The sequence below is a fragment of the Palaemon carinicauda genome, chromosome 4, assembly GCF_036898095.1.
Source record: "Palaemon carinicauda isolate YSFRI2023 chromosome 4, ASM3689809v2, whole genome shotgun sequence".
In the NCBI taxonomy this organism is placed as follows: domain Eukaryota; kingdom Metazoa; phylum Arthropoda; class Malacostraca; order Decapoda; family Palaemonidae; genus Palaemon; species Palaemon carinicauda.
Genome location: NC_090728.1, coordinates 162,016,985 through 162,021,984, shown reverse-complemented (window position 1 = coordinate 162,021,984; position 5,000 = coordinate 162,016,985). Strand labels below are relative to the sequence as shown.

At 31.3% G+C, this 5,000-nt stretch overlaps 2 protein-coding genes across 2 annotated transcripts in view; one reads left to right on the top strand and one right to left on the bottom strand.

Annotated features, from left to right (window-relative positions):
- LOC137639736 (uncharacterized) overlaps positions 1–5,000 on the top strand; it is a 136,001-nt gene that overhangs the window by 81,694 nt on the left and 49,307 nt on the right.
- LOC137640125 (ileal sodium/bile acid cotransporter-like) overlaps positions 1–5,000 on the bottom strand; it is a 30,755-nt gene that overhangs the window by 24,796 nt on the left and 959 nt on the right. The gene's annotated exons all lie outside the window — the stretch shown is intronic.

Genomic DNA, 5,000 nt, shown 5'->3' with positions numbered 1-5,000 from the left:
TACACTCTTAGAATCAAACCATTGTTCTCTAGTCTTGGATAGTGCCATAGCTTCTGTACCATGGTTTTCCACAGTCTTGGGTTAGATTTCTCTTGCTTAAGGGTACACTCGAGCACACTATTCTATCCTATTTCTCATCTTGTTTTGTTAAATTTTTTATAGTTTATATAGGAAATATTTATTGTAATGTTGTTACTCTTCTTAAGATATTTTATTTTTAATTGTTTCCTTTCCTTACTAGGCTATTTTCATTGTTGGAGCCCCTGGGCTTATAGCATCCTGCTTCTCCAATTAGGGTTGTAGCTTAGCAAGTAATAATAATAGTAATTAAACATTTACGTCTCCATACTAGTGTACTCCGTTTAGTATCTTCTTATCAAGAGGCTTCAGTCAGATTAGTAACTACAAGTGTTTCGTCAAGTACGTTATGCCAGTGAGGTTATTTACTAGGCTGATAGTGTTATCTGTCCAAATACTGATAACCCAAACCTCTATCTTTAAATATTGTCATCTATCTATCTATCTTTCTATCTATATGCGCGTATATATATATATATATATATATATATATATATATATATATATATATATATATATATATATATATATATACGTACCTATACAGCATATAGGTATGTATGTGTACCGCCACACACAAATACATACATACTGTAATACACACTCTCACACACACACCTACGCATATATATGTATATATGTATATATATGTATATATACATTTGTATGTATGTATATATATATATATTTATTTATATATATATATATATATATATATATATATATATATATATATATATATACATATATGTACACATTATTATATCGAGATGTGTTTGCGAAATATATGACGTTTTACTTCGTGACATATTTTAGACCATGTCATTAAAACCATTTATATCTAAAGCGCCTTTCTCTGGGCTGAGAATTGAATAAGTATAATATAAACCTTTCATAATTACGCTTCTGTGCAGTTACCGGACCGAATTTAATGAACATATTACATAAACATTTTACTATATTTTTACTGTAAATTTTGTAAAGTAATCTCCAAATTTTAGCATTCTAGATCAACTCTCAGATACACGATGGAAATATTTTACGAGTATTTTGAGAAAAATTAATCAACATATTCATTCCACTGGCATTGCTTGTCATTTTTATAGGTAGATACTTCCATCCAAGGATGTTTTTTCGATAACAGGAATGACTTAATAGTTAATTCCTGGAGCTTTATTCTGTGGGGATCTCTGTGGTTTGATTAATATTTAAGGAAACCCTTTTTGAGTGGGGATACCTTAACGTGGTGAAAGTGTTTGTGTATCGCCATGATCAGCAAAGCTGTACTAGACAGGGCCACCCATAATATGTTGGTTTACTGTGAGAAATCAGACGAAGTCTCCCACCGTCACCAATCCGCATTGTCCAGCGTGGGGATGAAAACTGGCCAAACCCCAGAGATGAATAAGAACATGTCTGAGGCCTTTGACCTGCAGTGGACTATAGAAACGGGTGTATTTGTTGTTGTTCTCGTTGTTAAGGTAAAATGTATATCTTATCAGACTGATTAGTTTGAAGGTCACTAATAATTTCATCAAATTTAACAAGGTTGTTGAATCAATGTTTACGACTTTGAATTCAGCAATACGGCCATTTATTTATTATGTAAACGCCATATGCGTGTTTGTGCTGCTATGGATCCTAATAGCAACACGCACTCATCATCAAATGAAGAAAGTTAATCCTAATTGAGATAATGAGGAAAGGGTAGACATCTCCGGCCGTGGGAAACTGTTATCTCCATGTGATGTGTTGTTATTCTCATTTTTTTTAATTTTCATATTATACTCTAGTGTACGCGCCCCGTCAAAAATTGCGGCTAAATATTTAGATAGATATACACGCACCCTCTCTTACCAGGGTATGACTACACCCTCTGTTCCCATCCCTAAGGACGGGAGAGACCGCTGACCTTGACAGGAAACAAGTATCATATATATGTATATATATATATATATATATATATATATATATATATATATATATATATACACATATATATATACACACATATATATATATATATGTGTGTGTGTATAAATATATATATATATATATATATATATATATATATATATATATATATCCAGTCACTTGCTCTTTATCATATAGGGGAGATTAGGTTTTTGTAAATATGATAGCATTTATTATTTTCGTAAATTTTATTAGCACTTATATGACAGAAAGAATGATCCCTTCAATGTGAATGATAATATCTTAACTATTATAATTTCAGTGATGCCTCTCGTTACATGGCTGGGGTGGGGGGGGGGGCGGTGCAGTCTTCCATAAAAGAACAGATGGATAAAGAGAACGATGAATATATGATTTTCAAAATTATTCCATTAATATTATATTATGATGTATCAATGGTTCTTTATGTTTACAAATTCATTTTGTAAATTGTAGTAAAGTCAGGATAATCTCTAGAATTAAATATCTTTTTACGAACAAACAATATACGATCGGCTGAAGATTTATTCCAGGTGTGACCAAGTTGTGGAATGATCTTCCTAATCGGGTAGTTGAATCAGTAGAACTTCAAAAGTTCAAAGTTGGAGCAAATGTTTTTATGTTGACCAGGCTGACATGAGTCCTTTTTTAGTTTATATATGACATATCTGTTTTTGACGTTGTTAATAGTTTGTATGGGACATGTCTGTTTTGACGTTGTTACTGTTTTTAGAATGATTTATTGTTAATTTATTCTCAGCATTTATTTATTTCCTTATTTCCTTTCCTCACTGGGCTATTTTTCTATATTGGAGCCCCTGGGCTTGTAGCATCTTGCTTTTCCAACTAGGATTGTAGCTTGGCTAATAATAATAATAATAATAATAATAATAATAATAATAATAATGTAACTACTTTTGATTATTTCGTTTTCTATCAAAGATCATTTAATCTTTCTTTCCTTTATTGACAGATCACTTTATCCTGTAATTTCCTTCCAATATAAATGAGATTTTTTCACTTAATGATAATTTACTATTGGTTTGCTAGTTTTTTATGTTATCCCTATCTTTGCATGGATGTTAGTCACTGTATATTTAGTCTAATGGAAATATCTAAGACTCGCAATTTGTCGGGTAAGTATGTGAGTTTGGTACCCCTTAATCATAGGTTGGCCGGAAAATAGTCCTTGGCTCCAATCACATTTATACCCTGTCTATGCCTTTTTCATTAGCCACTCATGAACGACCTTTAAAAGTAAGATGTATTTCATAAAAGTAAAGTGTAAAATGTATAAGTTGGAATAGCGAGTAATATTTTCTTGCCTTGGATTCATATACAGTATTTTCATCCTTCTGGAATTAATTCGTCTCAAGTATAATGATAATTTACAATGAAATTTACCATTCGTGTAGGCTACCGTTCATCCTGTTTTATCTGGCTCATTCATTCTAGGTCCCGGGATTTGTTTTACTCTAAGACGTGTAAGCTATAATGTTCCCTTAATAAAAGGATTTATTTGTAACGTCTATTTCCTTAATAAAAGTATTTAATTGTAACATCTATAAACTGGAAAATGATTTAATTACTAATTTTTTAGTATATTTAAGAACAAAGTGGGTAAAAGTTAATCGAACTCGCCAATGCACATTTATTATTATTATTATTATTATTATTGTTATTATTATCATTATTATTATTATTATTATTATTATTATTAGTGTTGTTGTTGTTATTATTATTACTTTCATTATCATTATTAGCTAAGCTATAACCCTAGTTGGAAAAGCAAGAGGCTATAAGCCCAAGGGCTCCAACAGGGAAAAATAGCCCAGTGCGGAAAGGAAATAGATAAATTACTAGAGAATTAATAAGAATGAAAATGAAATATTCTAAGATCCTTAACAGCATTCAATTTGTAGCCAGTAAACAATTTATTTCATTCCTCAAAATCAGAGTTGTTTTTTCCTTCATCTGGTATGCACCCCCCCCCCAAAAAAAAACAAAAAAAAAAAAACACGATAATGATAAGTACTATACTATAATCAGATTTGCGTACCTCACTCTTTCACAGTATCTTAGTTATCTTGTTACCGAAGGCTCTCTTAACTATCTCGTGTAATTTGGTACATCAGTTTTTTTTGCTAGTTGAAAACTCTTTTTGTTATGATAATTAGTATCGTCGTAAGCAGTCCTCTCTATCTTTATTTTTACTACTTAACCTTTAATATTTTATTATTATTATTATTGCTATTATTATTATTATCATTATTATTATTATTATTATTATTATTATTATTATTATTATTGTTATTATTATTATTATTATTATTATTATTATTACTTGCTAAGCTACAGCCCTAGTTAGAAAAGTAGGTTGCTATAAGCCCAAGAGCTCCAACTGGTAAAGTAGCCCAGTAGGGTAAGCAAACAAGGAAACAGATAGAACAGTGAAATGCCATGGCTCAGAAGCTATGGCACTATCTAAGACTAGAGAACAATGGTTTGATGTTGGAGTGTCCTCCTTGAAGAGATGCTTGCCATTGCTAAAGAGTCTCCTACCCTTACCAAGTGAAAAGTAGCCACTGAATGCAAATGGATCTCAATGTTGATTTATACTTGAGAGATTGTCATACCCCGTACCAGAAGCAACCAATGACCATAGGGGCCAGCCGTGTACGCCACATTACTGCATTTAAGGATATTTTTAGCTGTTTTATCTCGGGTACTGATGCCCTTGGCTTCAGTTTCAGACTTGTTTATCAATCGTAACGACAGATAGTGGATGAGATCTTGATGAATAGTCGCCCGTATTATTTAACGTTCTTACCACGCCATGACTTCATTTGTAATAATGTCTTGTATATATCTACAATATATAGATCTAATGTTTGAATCGCAGGCATGATGTTTTTGTTTTTATTTACTGAATTACTATTTTTTTATGTAACCTTGTGCTGTTTATAATA